This window comes from Coccinella septempunctata, chromosome 7 (assembly GCF_907165205.1).
Source record: "Coccinella septempunctata chromosome 7, icCocSept1.1, whole genome shotgun sequence".
NCBI lineage: Eukaryota > Metazoa > Arthropoda > Insecta > Coleoptera > Coccinellidae > Coccinella > Coccinella septempunctata.
In genome coordinates, this window is record NC_058195.1 from 15,716,658 (window position 1) to 15,733,565 (window position 16,908).

Below are 16,908 nucleotides of genomic sequence, written 5' to 3' on the forward strand. Positions count from 1 at the left end.
GAATTTACCCAGGAGCAAATCGTTTATTTCATTCTTTAATTGATTTTGTTTCAGAGATTGGGAGTGAAAACCCTAAAAAATTTCAGGAAATATAAACTGCCGTAGCATGACCTACCAATTTTCAAAAAAGCAAAAAAATATCCACAATATGAACTTAATTTTTAGTTCATTGTTCAAACCGATTTTTCGACTTATTTTTCCTGTAAATATGACAGCCAGAACAAAACAAGAAAAAATATTCGATTCCCGGCCATCGCAGCTTTTCCTTTGAAAGTTCATTCGTTAATGGTTTCCCAGTCGTCGTAACATCCACTAAAGTTACCCAATCAACGTGCGATGGTGGTGTAATGGTCAGCATAGTTGCCTTCCAAGCAGTTGATCCGGGTTCGATTCCCGGCCATCGCAGCTTTTCCTTTTAAGTATAGCTCATTCGTTAATGGCTTTCCACTTGCCGGTTGCCGTAACATGCAGTAGAATTGCCTAATCAACGTGCGATGGTGGTGTAATGGTCAGCATAGTTGCCTTCCAAGCAGTTGATCCGGGTTCGATTCCCGGCCATCGCAGCTTTTCCTTTTAACTCATTCGTTAATGGTTTTCCAGTTGCCAGTTACCGTGAAATGCACTAGAGTTGCCCAATCAACGTGCGATGGTGGTGTAATGGTCAGCATAGTTGCCTTCCAAGCAGTTGATCCGGGTTCGATTTCCGGCCATCGCAGCTTTTCCTTTTAACTCATTCGTTAATGGTTTTCCAGTTGCCAATTGCCGTGAAATGCACTAGAGTTGCCCAATCAACGTGCGATGGTGGTGTAATGGTCAGCATAGTTGCCTTCCAAGCAGTTGATCCGGGTTCGATTCCCGGCCATCGCAGCTTTTCCTTTTAACTCATTCGTTAATGGTTTTCCAGTTGCCAGTTACCGTGAAATGCACTAGAGTTGCCCAATCAACGTGCGATGGTGGTGTAATGGTCAGCATAGTTGCCTTCCAAGCAGTTGATCCGGGTTCGATTCCCGGCCATCGCAGCTTTTCCTTTTAACTCATTCGTTAATGGTTTTCCAGTTGCCAATTGCCGTGAAATGCACTAGAGTTGCCCAATCAACGTGCGATGGTGGTGTAATGGTCAGCATAGTTGCCTTCCAAGCAGTTGATCCGGGTTCGATTCCCGGCCATCGCAGCTTTTCCTTTTAACTCATTCGTTAATGGTTTTCCAGTTGCCAGTTACCGTGAAATGCACTAGAGTTGCCCAATCAACGTGCGATGGTGGTGTAATGGTCAGCATAGTTGCCTTCCAAGCAGTTGATCCGGGTTCGATTCCCGGCCATCGCAGCTTTTCCTTTTAACTCATTCGTTAATGGTTTTCCAGTTGCCAATTGCCGTGAAATGCACTAGAGTTGCCCAATCAACGTGCGATGGTGGTGTAATGGTCAGCATAGTTGCCTTCCAAGCAGTTGATCCGGGTTCGATTCCCGGCCATCGCAGCTTTTCCTTTTAACTCATTCGTTAATGGTTTTCCAGTTGCCAGTTACCGTGAAATGCACTAGAGTTGCCCAATCAACGTGCGATGGTGGTGTAATGGTCAGCATAGTTGCCTTCCAAGCAGTTGATCCGGGTTCGATTCCCGGCCATCGCAGCTTTTCCTTTTAACTCATTCGTTAATGGTTTTCCAGTTGCCAATTGCCGTGAAATGCACTAGAGTTGCCCAATCAACGTGCGATGGTGGTGTAATGGTCAGCATAGTTGCCTTCCAAGCAGTTGATCCGGGTTCGATTCCCGGCCATCGCAGCTTTTCCTTTTAACTCATTCGTTAATGGTTTTCCAGTTGCCAGTTACCGTGAAATGCACTAGAGTTGCCCAATCAACGTGCGATGGTGGTGTAATGGTCAGCATAGTTGCCTTCCAAGCAGTTGATCCGGGTTCGATTCCCGGCCATCGCAGCTTTTCCTTTTAACTCATTCGTTAATGGTTTTCCAGTTGCCAGTTACCGTGAAATGCACTAGAGTTGCCCAATCAACGTGCGATGGTGGTGTAATGGTCAGCATAGTTGCCTTCCAAGCAGTTGATCCGGGTTCGATTCCCGGCCATCGCAGCTTTTCCTTTTAACTCATTCGTTAATGGTTTTCCAGTTGACAATTGCCGTGAAATGCACTAGAGTTGCCCAATCAACGTGCGATGGTGGTTAATGGTCAGCATAGTTGCCTTCCAAGCAGTTGAGCCGGGTTCGATTCCCGGCCATCGCAGCTTTTCCTTTTAACTCATTCGTTAATGGTTTTCCAGTTGCCAGTTACCGTGAAATGCACTAGAGTTGCCCAATCAACGTGCGATGGTGGTGTAATGGTCAGCATAGTTGCCTTCCAAGCAGTTGATCCGGGTTCGATTCCCGGCCATCGCAGCTTTTCCTTTTAACTCATTCGTTAATGGTTTTCCAGTTGCCAGTTACCGTGAAATGCACTAGAGTTGCCCAATCAACGTGCGATGGTGGTGTAATGGTCAGCATAGTTGCCTTCCAAGCAGTTGAGCCGGGTTCGATTCCCGGCCATCGCAGCTTTTCCTTTTAACTCATTCGTTAATGGTTTTCCAGTTGCCAGTTACCGTGAAATGCACTAGAGTTGCCCAATCAACGTGCGATGGTGGTGTAATGGTCAGCATAGTTGCCTTCCAAGCAGTTGATCCGGGTTCGATTCCCGGCCATCGCAGCTTTTCCTTTTAACTCATTCGTTAATGGTTTTCCAGTTGCCAGTTACCGTGAAATGCACTAGAGTTGCCCAATCAACGTGCGATGGTGGTGTAATGGTCAGCATAGTTGCCTTCCAAGCAGTTGATCCGGGTTCGATTCCCGGCCATCGCAGCTTTTCCTTTTAACTCATTCGTTAATGGTTTTCCAGTTGCCAGTTACCGTGAAATGCACTAGAGTTGCCCAATCAACGTGCGATGGTGGTGTAATGGTCAGCATAGTTGCCTTCCAAGCAGCTGATCCGGGTTCGATTCCCGGCCATCGCAGCTTTTCCTTTTAACTCATTCGTTAATGGTTTTCCAGTTGGCAGTTACCGTGAAATGCACTAGAGTTGCCCAATCAACGTGCGATGGTGGTGTAATGGTCAGCATAGTTGCCTTCCTTGACCTTGAGTTGCCTTCCAAGCAGTTGATCCGGGTTCGATTCCCGGCCATCGCAGCTTTTCCTTTTAACTCATTCGTTAATGGTTTTCCAGTTGCCAGTTACCGTGAAATGCACTAGAGTTGCCCAATCAACGTGCGATGGTGGTGTAATGGTCAGCATAGTTGCCTTCCAAGCAGTTGATCCGGGTTCGATTCCTAGCCATCGCAGCTTTTCCTTTTAACTCATTCGTTAATGGTTTTCCAGTTGCCAGTTACCGTGAAATGCACTAGAGTTGCCCAATCAACGTGCGATGGTGGTGTAATGGTCAGCATAGTTGCCTTCCTTGACCTTGAGTTGCCTTCCAAGCAGTTGATCCGGGTTCGATTCCCGGCCATCGCAGCTTTTCCTTTTAACTCATTCGTTAATGGTTTTCCAGTTGCCAGTTACTGTGAAATGCACTAGAGTTGCCCAATCAACGTGCGATGGTGGTGTAATGGTCAGCATAGTTGCCTTCCAAGCAGTTGATCCGGGTTCGATTCCCGGCCATCGCAGCTTTTCCTTTTAACTCATTCGTTAATGGTTTTCCAGTTGCCAGTTACCGTGAAATGCACTAGAGTTACCCAATCAACGTGCGATGGTGGTGTAATGGTCAGCATAGTTGCCTTCCAAGCAGTTGATCCGGGTTCGATTCCCGGCCATCGCAGCTTTTCCTTTTAACTCATTCGTTGATGGTTTTCCAGTTGCCAATTGCCGTGAAATGCACTAGAGTTGCCCAATCAACGTGCGATGGTGGTGTAATGGTCAGCATAGTTGCCTTCCAAGCAGTTGATCCGGGTTCGATTCCCGGCCATCGCAGCTTTTCCTTTTAACTCATTCGTTAATGGTTTTCCAGTTGGCAGTTACCGTGAAATGAACTAGAGTTGCCCAATCAACGTGCGATGGTGGTGTAATGGTCAGCATAGTTGCCTTCCAAGCAGTTGATCCGGGTTCGATTCCCGGCCATCGCAGCTTTTCATTTTGTTGCTCATTAGCTGATAGCTCGCAAATTGCCGGAATATACAATATAGTTGCCCAATCATAACGTGCAAAGTTGCTCAATCAACGTGCAATGGTGGTGAAATGGTCTACAAGTAGTAGATCTGGGTATTTGCGGCCATCGCAACCTTTTTTCTTGTAGCGTATTCGCTTATAGCTCTCGCTTGACGTAAGATATGGTATAGCTGCTCAATCAATTTATAATGGTGTTGAAGTGTAATAATCACCAAAGTTTCTTGCTGACATTATTACAATAATTATCATAAAATCGTAATCAAATCTTTGAAATAATTTCAGAGGATACTTGAATGAATGAACTATTGTATGAGACAAGAAAACAAATTTGCTCCCTGAAGCAACCAAAAATGCCAGAAATAATCTCTTGATTGACTTTTTCAAGCAACCAAGCAGTGAGTTCGATTTTTAACCATCGCACCCTTATTTTGATTGCTTTGTTGTTTTACGTCGATTCGTTAACATCTCTTGAGAACAAGGCAACAGTATAATTGCCTTATCCACATGCGATGGTGGTGTAAGAGTCAGCATTTCTTGAAGGTTTGTATTTTTGTAAAACAGTATGTGAAAACCAATATTCAACAAACTCATATTTGGCCGAGGTTATTGACAACCTTTCTGTTTCTTGCTAATTTCCCTGAAACTTCCGATTTCCCTTGTATAGTGAATATATGTAGTTGCCCCATCAGCAAGTGATATTTACGATTCCCAACAATTATTTTTATTCCTGATTCGCTAACAGCTCTCGGGTTCCTGTAGCTAGAATGATTGTGAAGGTAGTGTTATGTTCAGCATAGTTGCCTTCCTTTGGCTTGGATCAGTTTCTTTCCTTTGGCTCCATATAGTTGACTTAGAAGCAGTTGATACGGGTTCGATTACTTTTCATGAAGATATTTTCCATAATTGATCCTATGACTCTCAGGAATTAATGTAGATGTACATATTGCAAGAGTATACTGACTTGCCAGCTTGCCTTGCCTGTCTACAAATAATAAATGTGAAAATTAATTGGTGCTTTTTGTTATCGTATAATTTAAAACAAGATATTTCAACCTCTAACATATCGCATTGAGACAATATGTCATCCATCAAAATTCAACCTCACATTCGTTCGATGAATGGATAAATATCTGAACAATTAACAATAACTGTAGTACCAGCATGAGGGATATATCCTGTGTAGCATGAAATAAAACGTTTTGTTTTCCCTTGATATATGAGGAAATTATTTGATGTAACAAACTAGGATTATTATATAAATTCCAACCATCATGATATATTATTCCAAAAACTCGAATTGCTAAAATGAAACCCTGAAGCTATAATCAACGGTTGATGGTAGTGTAATATAATGGTCAACTGAAGTAGTTTTCGAGCCGTTTAAGTATTATAGGAGGTTGGGATAAAGTATGGATCCAAGTAAATATCTTTTGAACGAAAAGTACAATAAACAAATTAGTCCAGATGCACAACATCCGCATTCCGCAGATAATTAAATCAACGAATGTTACGATCTAAATCGAACTAACAAACTACCATCGCTCGAAGTATTACCAGAATTTTCATTTCGTCGACAAAGAGTAGACGCTGACCATGGTTTCGGTCTTATTTGACCTCGTCAGAGCAACAAAACTCATTCGTCAACGAAATGCTAGGAATTGCCGTCTCCTTTTATTCCATATCAGTAGCGGGTATGATGTATAAAGGACAATATTTATGAAATTTTCCAGGTAAGTGCAATGGCGCAAAATATTGCATACACAAAACAGTAATTTTTTTTTTTGAACGTTTTTTCACGGTAATATAAAAACTCAAAAGAAGTTGATTAAAGTGCGATAGTAGGGAATACTCCTTCTGACGAAAATGATGTATTTTTTATATCTTTGAAACGTCACAATTTGAAATAACCATTTCAACCGTTTCCCAAAAAAATTATTTCAAGCACTTAAAAATGAAAAATAAAAATGGGTATTTAAAATTTAAAGCGTTTCATTTCGATTGCACAAGTTGGCAACATCGTCTGAAATATGCCTTGATAATAAAGGACAACAAATACATTATCTTGATGAGATAGACAAAGATGGCCCTCTACGACGAATGAGGAAGGTCGTAAAATTTCATGGGATTTTTCATTGTCTAGTAGGCGCTGTTGCCAAATCGTTTATTCGAAACCAGGCGATTTAAATTTTGAAACCCCATATTTGAAGAATGATTTTGAAAAGTTTGCGCGGTGCATTTGAAAAAATCATGAATGAAAATCATAATTATTCAGTTTAAACTTGCATATGCAGTGATAACCCAAATTGAGGAGAATTCCCCATTCCTCGTGTATACAGATTTTTTACACTAAACCCAGTATGTATAAATTCGAAATTCTAAGCTCTTTCAACATCTGCAAAGACGTACAGGAGCTCCCATATAAATTTAAAAAAACTTGAGGGTATTTCCGGTTCCACCGGAAGTATATTGTCAACAACAAATGTATATGAGATGCATTTTGCGCCATTGCACTTACCTTCAAAATTCCATAAATATTGTCGTTTTCATTCAAAAGATATTTTGTTGGTTTCATACTTTATCCCAACCCTGTATGTTTTATGAAATTCTTTTTCATTGAGTTGTCCGGATTAATGAGGCATTTGACGTTTGAAATATTTTCAGATTCCGTCTCTTCCGGTTGTAACGAAAGTAGCTATAAACTTCGTTTTTTCAAATTGCATGCGTGATTGGACGTGATATAATCCAATATCATTGATATCACTGATTTACGGAAACAAGAAATAACACTTCAGTATCACAAAATCTCTCAATCTCAAAAGTTATTTCAGGTATGGTGATTATGATCTGATGATCTATTAGGAATCAATAGGAATATTTTTTCATGCGTCTCAGAAATGCTTCATGCGTTGCTCTAAGCTCATCAGCCCTTGTGGTTGAAAGCTAACCTGGATGTATCTTTCTGACTCGTTGTTTGCAATCCTCTTCATCAATTAGGGGCATATACCATATTTTCATTCTTCCACAAATATAATTATATGAAGTCGGTTTATGCAGTGAACAGAAAAAATTGGAAACAATAGTTCTGAACATAATTTTTCACTAGCGGCTTAATTATTTGAGTTATAAATTAATATTATTAATAATAATATCTCCGAATATACAGGGTGAGTCTTTGATTCGTACGAATATTTTAACAGCAGATTCTTGAAGTCAAAAGAAACACTTTTTTCTATACCATTTTTTCCGATTCGGCACTGATAAAAAGATATATCTATTTTAACTTTTCATGCTGTGCCACCACTAGAAAAACAAAATTACTCCAGAATAACTAGCTAAATCAGTGACATTACACATCTTTGGATCTTTTAAACAGAGTTGTACTCAGCTGAAGTGTCCAACTTTTCAAATTTCACAGATAGTCTAATTTTTGATCATCAAATTAATCGTAAACGGTGCATTTTACGAGAAAAGGAAGAAAGCTTTTCCTTTGACCTGTTGAAATATTTGTACGAGACAAAGACTCACCCTGTATAGGTTAGTAATCTTGCCGAAACTTTTATGAATAGAGTGAACTCAAATGGGACTCAATGAAAATGAATTTCGCAGATGTATATTCCTAATAAATGCTCACAGTTTCAGTCTATTACCTATTAGAAATGTGTTATTTCTTCCATATCTAAAAATTTTCTATTTAAGGCAATTAGAAAACGAATTGGGCAAAAAATCCTGGATTTCCCGTTGAAATAAGAAAGTTTATGATGAAAACAAGAGCTCTATAATATAAAACTATTTCATAAAGTGTAGAGTAGATAGAGCAATAAATGAAGATATCTGTAGCTATCAGATCAGTTTGCTGGTTTGCCCGAAAGAAACCTGAGAAATGGGATGCAGTTTTCCTCAAAAAAATGATCGGAGCTACAACTCTGATGATGAAAATGGTATTTCTACTCGAAAATGCCACAAACCTAAAAATTCTGCTAAATACATAACATTTATTTGGAAGATAATAATATCTTAAGGATAATATAGAAGGAATAATCCTTCTATATGTATACTTCATTCACATTTATTTTAGCAGTCGGTTGGTCATGAAATAATTTTCTCAAGTTTTTGTAACTAGAACGGAGTAAGGTTGGCACTCATGAAATGTCGTTAATGTCATAACGCCGTTGCCACAACTAATATCAATTTTTATTACGAAAATACCGAAGGTTATTGAAAAAAAGGGACAGAGTTTCAGGAAGTGCTACATATTTAGAATTCAGGTCCGCTCATTCAAATAGTTATACCCTGATATTCTAAAATCCACAATACGTCAGACAGTAGCGAACATATACCTACCTACAATGTAAGAGAATTTACATAATTGTTCATCTGAATCTAAACGACTAACGACTTATATTTCAGCTGAATATTTCCACAATCAGAAAGATAGTGAATGAAGAGGAGTACAAAGAATTTCCTTCTATTGGGAGACCCAAAAAATTGGTGGCAAAGAGAATTATATGTTTGGGTGAATTGATGCGAAAAGTTTACCACAGAATTTTCGATCAACGTCATCGGGAACTTTCCCGAAAATTGATTTTTCTATTTTTCATTTGACTTATCCTATACATTGTAAATGTCTTAAGGTACCAATAAATACCTAATTATTATTATTATATCAATGTATTAAGATGACCACCCAAAAATACGCGCCAGTTGTCCTGTTAATCGTTTATTCATGTGAAATTTTTGTTCAAAGGTGAAGTTCATCTTGACTTCCTTTGATTCCTTTTACTTATTATATTGATGCAAGATAATTTTTGTTGAAGAATTTAACATTCTTGTAATTATCTGTTAACTCCTTCGGGAGATACCCATTCCCAACCACTGCATCATATGCATTTCATCTTCGGGTTAATATTTTCGAATCTATAACTGATGTAACGTATTCAAACTTTAGCCAAAGAAGATAACGAACAGTAACTCTTCTCAAGCTAGTGCATATTATGCTTTTATACCGATTTCTTGTATTTTCCATGCAAATAACTGGATTTGATATGCCTTCAATCAGTTTGTATAAATTTCAATTATACTCGTCACATATTTTCCGAAGAGATTCGACATTGTGATAAAATACATAATAACAGAAACTTTTACGTAGAACGGGCAACATATCGTTGATTTAAATCCCAAAAATGTTTTGACAAGCGCCATAACCCTACATTTTCGTACTATACACAGTGAAATGTGTCAAATTTCTATGGACAACCGAGTGCTAAAATTAAAGTAAACGGAGAATATGTAATAATATTCATTCTACTGAGTATAATCCATGTATAATCAGTGTCGGATAAACCTAACTGGGGGCCCTAAGCACAAGATAAATCTGGGGCCCCCACTAAGAATACAATGTGGGACACATATCTAATGTAAATACATAACGAAGGCATTTCTTTCAATTGAATATGAAGTGAGTTAGGCTACTTTACACACCTATCTTTGTCAACAAACAACAATCGTGCTGGAGGTGTCACGTACGGAATTTTCATTTTCATCTTCCTTCAACTACTATTTGTTTTCAAATTTTCATTTTCCTGTTTTGAAACAGAGTTATATTCAGCAGACTCTGAAAATGAATACAAGTAATTCTTCTGTTTAGTGTATTGCTCCGTAGTTAGGGCGTTGTCTTCGTGTCCTTCGCATTTCAGCACCAAATTCATACTTTCTACCTATTCATATTTACTCTCACTCACACACACACAAAAATGTAAAAAAAAAATATGGTAAACAGTTCGCCTGTATTTGCAGGCTGAACTGGACGAAGCACAACGGACAAACTCTAAAATACAAATGCTCATTTTTATTTTTCTTTTGAGCGTTCACCCCGATAGTGGGCGAATTCCATATGCCTGCAATTAGGGACTACACTGTTGTCAGACATAAAAACAAGCCTCATTTCTTCTCGGAATAGAAATCATAAAGGGCCAGTTCCGATATTGCTGGTTTTACTGGCCCGCAATCGAATAACAATAGAACCCGAACGTCTGGGCCAATAGGCATCGTCTCTGGGAATAATGTTCGGAAATATCGGAACTACCCCAAAATATGAGGAAGAATGTGTTTTTAAAAACCTGACGACTTCCATTTGAACAAGCATAGCTTTCGAGCTTAATTCGATAGTTTTTTCAACTTTGCAATTTTCAGACGGAAGCCATGTGAGCTTATCAATTCGTTATGAAAATCACCTCAAACATTTGATAGAATTAACGGCTAAAATTTGAAAAAAAAAAAATACAAAATATCCAAGAATCAAGAAAATTTCAAATCTATTATTGAAACTCACATGGCTTCCGACTGAAAATTGAAAATTAAAAGAAAATTGTTGGTTACAGCTCAAGTCCTGAATAGGAAATATATTTTCTAGTCCTTTAGATAATTAAAACATGGAATCTCAGAATACTTAGTATGTATGTAATAGGAGCCCCTGACTTCAAATGTTAACCTGCCTGTATGATCCAATTATTCATAAGATGACGATGTTATATACATAGGTACATATTTTATATCAATTCTTAAAAGTTGTCGTAATATTTCGAAATGAATTCGTCTTGAATGGAACACCTGGATACTCAACAATATTTATAAATACAGAAAAACTCGAATATGCTTGGCTATATCGATTAAAGCCGAATAATTGATAAGAAGGAGGAGCCTTTATAATTTGGTATTATGTTCATGTACAGGGTAGACAAATTTCGATGTTTTAGCACTACAGCTTTTAAACCAGAAGAGAGACAAAATCTGATACCCCATTCCCGTTCTTTTTTTCTGAGAAACTAACAAGAGTTGTAGTCATTTTTGGCCACCTTCTTGTGTTTTCGAATTATAAACGAAAATTGAAAAAAATGGCGATTTCGAAATAAATTTATATCCCCGCTAATACTGATGATAGAGCTCTGAAATTAAAACATTATACAGGCACTTTTTTAAGTAGAATCCTGTGGCGTGCTTGCCTTTTTAGCAGGATTTTTAATTACGAAGCTATGACCCAAAGTTATGTTTTTTTTAATGGGAACAATAGATTTCTGTGCAATTTTTTGAAAGCTTAATTTTAACTGATTTCAAAAATATATAACATCAAATGATTTGTATCAATATAAATAATAGGAAATGGTCAAAAACTTTTTTTCTCAATATTTCTATGGTTTCAACTTTTGACGAGCACAGAAAAATAGAGCTTCCTAAAACAAGAGCAGTCTCCTTCCGGCAATGTCATTCTTTGTATGCTTTCTACCAATTTTCACAAAATTTGAATCTTGGAGAAATTGAGTAAGAAGCATAGAAATGAAAGGACTAATAGAAGGAGACTGTGGTAATCATAAGATGCAACATTTTTCTATTCTCATCAAAAGTAGAAACCATAGAAATATTGAGAAAAAAGGTTTTTGACCATTTTCTATTATTTATATTGATACAAACCATATGATGTAATATATTTTTGAAATGACACTTTTCCGAGCTCTTTTCAGAGAAGCAAAGAATGGTGAAAACCGTAGCCTTCTACCATTCTTGGTTTTTGAGTTATTAGCAAAAAATGAGATTTTAACAATTTCGAAATGATCTCATAACTTTTTCGTCTTTGAAGTTACAGATCTCAAACTTGAACCTTCTTAGGCACTTTTATACGTAGAATCTACTGACAAAAAATTTCTTTCCAATCCAAAAATAACAAATTCAATAAAAGTTTACATTTAAAAAAAAAGAAAGTTCGCCAAAGTACAGGGTGGGCAAAATTCGTTTTCCACTGAGAAGATCTCGAGAACTATAAGAGCTAAAAGAAATAAACGGATGACACATTTCCGAGCTCTTTTCAGAAAAGCAAAGAATGGTGAAAACCGTAGCCTTCTACCATTCTTGGTTTTTGAGTTATTAGCAGAAAATGAGATTTTGACGATTTCAAAATGATCTCATAACTTTTTTGTCTTTGAAGTTACAGATCCCAAACTTGAACCTTCTTAGGAACTTTTATACGTAGAATCTACTGACAGAAGATTTTTTTCCAATTCAAAAATAACAAATTCAATAAAATTTCACATTTAAAAAAAAAATAAAGTTCGCCTAATGATTCGAAATGAAAAACTATTTTGAGCTCATCAGTAGATTCTATACGTAAAAAAAAGCCTGTAGAAGGTTCAAGTTTCAGATCTGTAATCTCAAAGACAAAAAAGTTTTGAGAACTTTTCGAAATCGTCAAAATCTCATTTTTTGCTAGTAACTCAAAAACGTAGAATCTTAGAAGGCTATGGTTTTAATAATTCTTTGTTTCTCTGAAAAAGTGCTTGGAAATGTGTCATCCGTTTTCTTCTCGCTCTTGTAGTTCTCGAGATCCCCTCAGTGGACAACGAATTTTGCCCACCCTGTACAGGTACGGCGAATATTGATGATAGAGCTCGGAAATTAAAACATTATACAGGCACTTTTTTAACCCTTAATAACCTGAGTTATGATCACTATTCTAATTGAATAAATATTCTTTATAGAGTGTACAAGACAAAAACAACTCAATTTCTGTTTGAAAATTGTATAGTTTTTGTTTGAGAAAAATGGTGTTACATATATGTAACGCTAATAGCTACAGTTACTGAGAAATAAAATAGATTTGCCAGTGAAATTTGCGTTACATATGTGTAACACTAGGTTATTATGGGTTAAGTAGAACCCAGTGGCGTGCTTGCCTTTGTTGCAGGATTTTCAATTACGAAGCTATGACCCAAAGTTATGTTTTTTTGAATGGGAACACTAGATTTCTGTGCAATTTTTTGAAAGCTCAATTTTTACTGAGTTTATTTCTTCTATAGCTCTTATAGTTCTCGAGATCCTCTCAGTGGAAAACGAATTTTGCTCACCCTGTACTTATCTAAATATGGAAATGCCTGAATTTTTTCAACATATTCGACATTATCTACATATCTACCTATCATCACTTTTTCTGCCAGCTAACAACAATGTGCAGAAGTTATAACAATCTAAAGAATGTTAACATATTTTTTCTTTCATTATCTCAGTTCAGGAGATCCTTGAACCGTTGAGGAACTAAGAGACATAGATAAAAAAAAATTTCTTTTTGTTTTTTGTTTCTAAGACTGCATGTTTCCTTATTTTTTGTCTCCTTCATCATCGTCGATGTATTATTTGTAATTTTTTTTGTATTATTGTATTCACCTATAATTGGGCCTCGGCCTGTTGGATGTACATATGTATGAATATCGAATATTTGCGTAAAATATCGAAAGAAAGGAATGCTAGCGCAACATTCCTTTCTTTCGTGATTCTTTCAAATGTACGTCACAAGACCATCTACGTGCAATTATTACGTGCTCAAAAATGGCATGCGAATGATTGCTAAAAATTGCCAAATGTTAGATTGGAACAACGTCGTAAAGACTGATAAGAAAGCACGATATGGTGGGGCGTAATTCTTGAGGTTTGTAATAAAATTACGATACACAATTTTTTTCCAACGAAAACGGGGATTTTTCGGAGAGCCGAGGACACACCCTATAATCGGAGGCCTCAAACGGATAAGAAAGCAGGATCAATTGGGGCGCAATTCTTATGATCTGTAATTATGGAATTATGATACAATTTTTTTTGGTCCGACGGAAACGGATAGTTTTCGGAGAGCCGGGGGGACCCCCTTCAGTTAGGGGCCCTAAACTAACCTAAGCTTCTGGGATAATCCGCCAGCACTGAGTATAATTAACCAGTTTGTGAAATTACAAAGTATTTTTCACTAAAGAAAAGAACATACTAAGGAGTGTTCTTAAACAAGCATCACATGATTTTACCGCGGAGATCGTGTAACATGAAAGTAATTCCAAGAGATGAACAATAAAATAGGAATTATCTCCTCTTATTTACACCCGATCCCATGTTGTTTATATCTTATATAACACCTATTCCTCGGTGGACTTTAACAGACTTCTACGAATTCTAGCTATGGCATTTTTTATCTCGTCTCTCAATTTCATACTACACTAATCTCATCCTTTTTTGCTGCAAGAGAAGGAAGCTCGTTCATCCCCGCGTACGTCTGGATTTCGAGGCAGTGGCGTAGAAAAGAATCAATTGTTCGAAAGAAGAGAAATATTCTCTTATTATTATTAGTTATTATTAGCTGTGAATAGATAGAATTTTCTTTGAGTTAATTAGGTTTAGTCTCGGGTTTAGAAAGCATTCAAATAATCCGAAAACCTCAGGTATTCTATATTATTTGTTGGTACATAGATTCTATTGAATATGAGAAATTGCCTGTTGTTCAAATATATCGATGATGTTTGCATTCAAAACTCTATGGAGTTTATAGTTTTACCCTGAAAATTTCTTTTTATTCTTACAGAGATATTTCAAAATAATTCCTCTTGATAATGTAACCACGACAGTTCATGATATTATGTTAATTTCAATATACGATGGATCGATTACCATTTGAAACTAATAAATTCCATTCATCCAAGCTTGAACTAGTTCGGAACTAATTTTGAATAAACAGTTCAAAGGAGTTGGGGTACTAACACAATGTTCTCGATCAAAATAAACTCCATCTCTAGTGATTTGAATAGCAATTCTCATTTCTTATTTTCATAAGCGAAAACAGTGCATCGGATTGAAAAAATCAAGTGACCAACTTTGGTAAGAAATGATTGGGAATTCCAAAAAGAATTTTTATTTCAGGAAAAATCTGTGGCGTACCATCAATTTCTGCCAAAATAGGTAGGTCAAATTACGTACGAATGTCACTGGTGGAAATTTAAAAAAAAGTGATACATTAAAAAATGCCTCTTGATTCATAGTACATGTATGATAAGTTTCATTAAAATATCTGAAGTGGTATTTTAGATATTAATAATAAATGATTTATTTTTGAAAACATTACCACCCTGTATCTCAAAAGGTAAGACGTTTAGGACCCCTATAAATATTGGCATTCTATTAGGAAACACCCTGTATATAGGGTTAGGTTAGGTTAATCTTGTGTTCGAAAAAGATTAATCAAATAAATGAAAAACTATATTCCGAAATTCAGTTCATTCGATAAAACATTATTTTACTACACTCACTTGTTCTATACTGTGCATGTTGTCCTTCAGGATGAATAGATATACAGGAAGATTCAGAACTCGAGGCGAAAAATTGAGGAAAGTATACAGGCTGCTAATCTTAAATAAATTGAAATTTTTGGACATTGCCTTGTTTCCGAGATAAAAGTGTTCAAAATTTCTGCATGTCATCAATTTTAAACTTTAATAGCTACTAAAAATACAGAAAAAATTAAATCAAATATTCAAAAATGCCACCATTACAGTCGATACATGCTTGGCAACGCAGAATAAGGGAATTTTACACTAATTGCATGTTTTGCCTATTCTGAGTAGATTCGACTGCATTAATAATTCGTTCCATTAATTGTTTTTTATCATTAATTAACACTGCGTAAACTTGTTGTTACAAATGTCCTCATACAAAATAATTCAAAGGATTCAAATCAGGTGATCTCGCTGGCGGGATGGTTGTCGTCTATTAGGAAATCTCATTCTGTACTCCCGACAAGCTTTTAATGCGTTGCCATCACAATAACCGTACACAAAAATAATATCTGCATATTCTTCGTTAGAAAACTGCATGTTTAACAGAAAGACTAAACCAGCAAAGCAACTTTTAAATTGGCAAACAAAAAGTGTTCTGTCACCAGGTGACATTCATCTCATTTATTTCTAGGCTTACTGTAATTTATGAAATTTAATTTATTGCATACAGAAACATTAATGTCCAAAACTCGGAAACGAAGCTTCATCGGGCAAATTTTTTTTTTCCGTTTTATCAAGAATATCAGTCTCTATATGTTCCTTAATTTTTTGCCTCGAGTTTTGAATCACCCTGTATATTATCACTATCATTTTCTCATGGTCGTCCATGAAAAGTAAAAGAACATATTTTCTATCAATTTCTATCAGCACGCACATGCCTGCCTTTTACGTCCCACTACGCCACTGGCCACTTGCCTTCAGTTTATAACCAGTTTCAAGCCGGGATCCACAATAAAATCCTCCATCTCTCTTCTGCTGGAAGCTCAATCCCTAACTTCCTTCTTGTTGTTGCATCCCTGCAAAGGATGTTCTATCCATCTTTTTTCCATCGTTTGAAGCCTCCCACGTAGTCCTCTCCTTCTCGCTGGCGTGGGGGAATTTCATTCTGTCCATTAAATTTTATGTGTCCATGTCGCAAGCTCGAGGTTCCACATACGTTTTTCCACAGTTAAACTGATCGCAAATAGAAATTATTCTTCGCTCTTGTATAACCCCGACATGCTTCAAGCTCGTAGTTTGAACGATGGAAAATGTTTCAAGTTTCGAGCACTGTCAGATGCCAGTGAAACCAGTATTTTAATAAATGGAAATTTATCGAAAATAGCCGAGGCAGGGTACTTTTTGACCCCAAATTTATGGATGTCGTTTATTCAATTAAGTAGGGTGGCAACGAAATCTTGAATCCCAAGTGGTTTGAATGGCACATTATTTTAAAGGTAAAAGGTATTTTGATTTACATCATGATAGAATTTTCCCATTTGGCGTTGAAACAAATGTAATAAACCAATTACAAGTCATCGATGAGATGAATGATTTTCTAATGAGTAGCTTTATAACCAACAGTACCAACACTGTTCAAATGACCCTACATGAAAAAAGTCCAACGGTGTTACAACTGGTGATCTTAGAGGCCAT

The 16,908-nt window shown here is 36.9% G+C and overlaps 19 non-coding genes across 19 annotated transcripts; all 19 read left to right on the plus strand.

The window, feature by feature from the left end:
* The first annotated feature begins 333 nt into the window (after positions 1 to 333).
* Trnag-ucc lies at positions 334 to 405 on the plus strand. The gene has a single exon. It is a non-coding gene; the product is annotated as a tRNA-Gly (tRNA).
* Positions 406 to 491: 86 nt separating this feature from the next.
* Positions 492 to 563, plus strand: Trnag-ucc. The gene has a single exon. It is a non-coding gene; the product is annotated as a tRNA-Gly (tRNA).
* A 232-nt stretch (positions 564 to 795) lies between these two features.
* Trnag-ucc lies at positions 796 to 867 on the plus strand. The gene has a single exon. It is a non-coding gene; the product is annotated as a tRNA-Gly (tRNA).
* Positions 868 to 947: 80 nt separating this feature from the next.
* Trnag-ucc lies at positions 948 to 1,019 on the plus strand. Its single transcript has one exon. It is a non-coding gene; the product is annotated as a tRNA-Gly (tRNA).
* Positions 1,020 to 1,099: 80 nt separating this feature from the next.
* On the plus strand, positions 1,100 to 1,171 carry Trnag-ucc. The gene has a single exon. It is a non-coding gene; the product is annotated as a tRNA-Gly (tRNA).
* An 80-nt stretch (positions 1,172 to 1,251) lies between these two features.
* On the plus strand, positions 1,252 to 1,323 carry Trnag-ucc. Its single transcript has one exon. It is a non-coding gene; the product is annotated as a tRNA-Gly (tRNA).
* An 80-nt stretch (positions 1,324 to 1,403) lies between these two features.
* Positions 1,404 to 1,475, plus strand: Trnag-ucc. The gene has a single exon. It is a non-coding gene; the product is annotated as a tRNA-Gly (tRNA).
* An 80-nt stretch (positions 1,476 to 1,555) lies between these two features.
* On the plus strand, positions 1,556 to 1,627 carry Trnag-ucc. Its single transcript has one exon. It is a non-coding gene; the product is annotated as a tRNA-Gly (tRNA).
* An 80-nt stretch (positions 1,628 to 1,707) lies between these two features.
* On the plus strand, positions 1,708 to 1,779 carry Trnag-ucc. The gene has a single exon. It is a non-coding gene; the product is annotated as a tRNA-Gly (tRNA).
* Positions 1,780 to 1,859: 80 nt separating this feature from the next.
* Positions 1,860 to 1,931, plus strand: Trnag-ucc. Its single transcript has one exon. It is a non-coding gene; the product is annotated as a tRNA-Gly (tRNA).
* Positions 1,932 to 2,011: 80 nt separating this feature from the next.
* Positions 2,012 to 2,083, plus strand: Trnag-ucc. The gene has a single exon. It is a non-coding gene; the product is annotated as a tRNA-Gly (tRNA).
* Positions 2,084 to 2,314: 231 nt separating this feature from the next.
* On the plus strand, positions 2,315 to 2,386 carry Trnag-ucc. Its single transcript has one exon. It is a non-coding gene; the product is annotated as a tRNA-Gly (tRNA).
* An 80-nt stretch (positions 2,387 to 2,466) lies between these two features.
* On the plus strand, positions 2,467 to 2,538 carry Trnag-ucc. Its single transcript has one exon. It is a non-coding gene; the product is annotated as a tRNA-Gly (tRNA).
* Positions 2,539 to 2,618: 80 nt separating this feature from the next.
* On the plus strand, positions 2,619 to 2,690 carry Trnag-ucc. The gene has a single exon. It is a non-coding gene; the product is annotated as a tRNA-Gly (tRNA).
* An 80-nt stretch (positions 2,691 to 2,770) lies between these two features.
* On the plus strand, positions 2,771 to 2,842 carry Trnag-ucc. The gene has a single exon. It is a non-coding gene; the product is annotated as a tRNA-Gly (tRNA).
* Positions 2,843 to 3,570: 728 nt separating this feature from the next.
* Positions 3,571 to 3,642, plus strand: Trnag-ucc. The gene has a single exon. It is a non-coding gene; the product is annotated as a tRNA-Gly (tRNA).
* Positions 3,643 to 3,722: 80 nt separating this feature from the next.
* On the plus strand, positions 3,723 to 3,794 carry Trnag-ucc. Its single transcript has one exon. It is a non-coding gene; the product is annotated as a tRNA-Gly (tRNA).
* Positions 3,795 to 3,874: 80 nt separating this feature from the next.
* Positions 3,875 to 3,946, plus strand: Trnag-ucc. Its single transcript has one exon. It is a non-coding gene; the product is annotated as a tRNA-Gly (tRNA).
* An 80-nt stretch (positions 3,947 to 4,026) lies between these two features.
* Trnag-ucc lies at positions 4,027 to 4,098 on the plus strand. The gene has a single exon. It is a non-coding gene; the product is annotated as a tRNA-Gly (tRNA).
* Positions 4,099 to 16,908: the final 12,810 nt, after the last annotated feature.